Source organism: Octopus bimaculoides, chromosome 13 (genome assembly GCF_001194135.2).
Source record: "Octopus bimaculoides isolate UCB-OBI-ISO-001 chromosome 13, ASM119413v2, whole genome shotgun sequence".
Lineage (NCBI taxonomy): Eukaryota > Metazoa > Mollusca > Cephalopoda > Octopoda > Octopodidae > Octopus > Octopus bimaculoides.
The window spans coordinates 544,803-545,437 of record NC_068993.1 but is presented as its reverse complement, the minus strand read 5'-3'; the positions used below and the strand labels follow the sequence as shown (position 1 = coordinate 545,437).

Sequence of the window (635 nt, the reverse complement as noted above, 5' to 3'; positions counted from 1 at the left end):
ATATATATATATATATATATATATATATATATATATATATATATATATATATATATATATATACACATGCATATTTATGCATGAATGTATGTATGTGTGTAAAATAAAACACATACGCACATTGTAAAATGGTGGTTATTAGAAAAGACATCTATCAATAGAAAACATGCCAAAGCAGACACTAGAGCATGATGCTGTTCTTCAACTCATCAGATCCTTGTCAAGTCATTCAACCCAGCATGGAAGATGGTTGTTAAATGAGCAGAATGATGACCAACTTTTTCTGTTCACAGTTGAGTGATTTCTGTGAAATAACAGGATTTCCCATCAGTTATGACTTTATAAACCTTTGCAACCCTGTTTATTGGAAATTGCAATGATAACCTAATGAAATATTTAGTTTTAATGAATCCAACCATGAAATAGGTTGTTGAAGACATAGTTGAAGAAGTTAAAAACCAAGAATGACAAATTGGACCATTTTGGTTTGGTTTGGGTGAAAGATTTTTATGGCAGATCGGTTTGATCAGAGATAACATAGAACTAAACAACAACTCAAAAAGCTGTTTAATGATATTTGTGTAATTCTTCTATTTCCAGTTAGAAAAGCCATCAAGAGGAAGAACAAATCAGTT

General features: G+C 30.1%; 1 protein-coding gene across 4 annotated transcripts in view; it reads left to right on the top strand.

Moving 5' to 3' along the window:
• LOC106871441 (transient receptor potential-gamma protein) overlaps window positions 1-635 on the top strand; it is a 39,074-nt gene that overhangs the window by 37,633 nt on the left and 806 nt on the right. Inside the window, exon 12 of one of the 4 annotated variants that reach the window (XM_014917909.2) lies at window positions 601-635. The exons of the other annotated variants lie outside the window; for them this stretch is intronic. The gene's annotated coding sequence lies outside the window, so the exon portion shown is untranslated. The remainder of the gene's footprint in view (window positions 1-600) is intronic. 4 annotated transcript variants of the gene reach the window in all.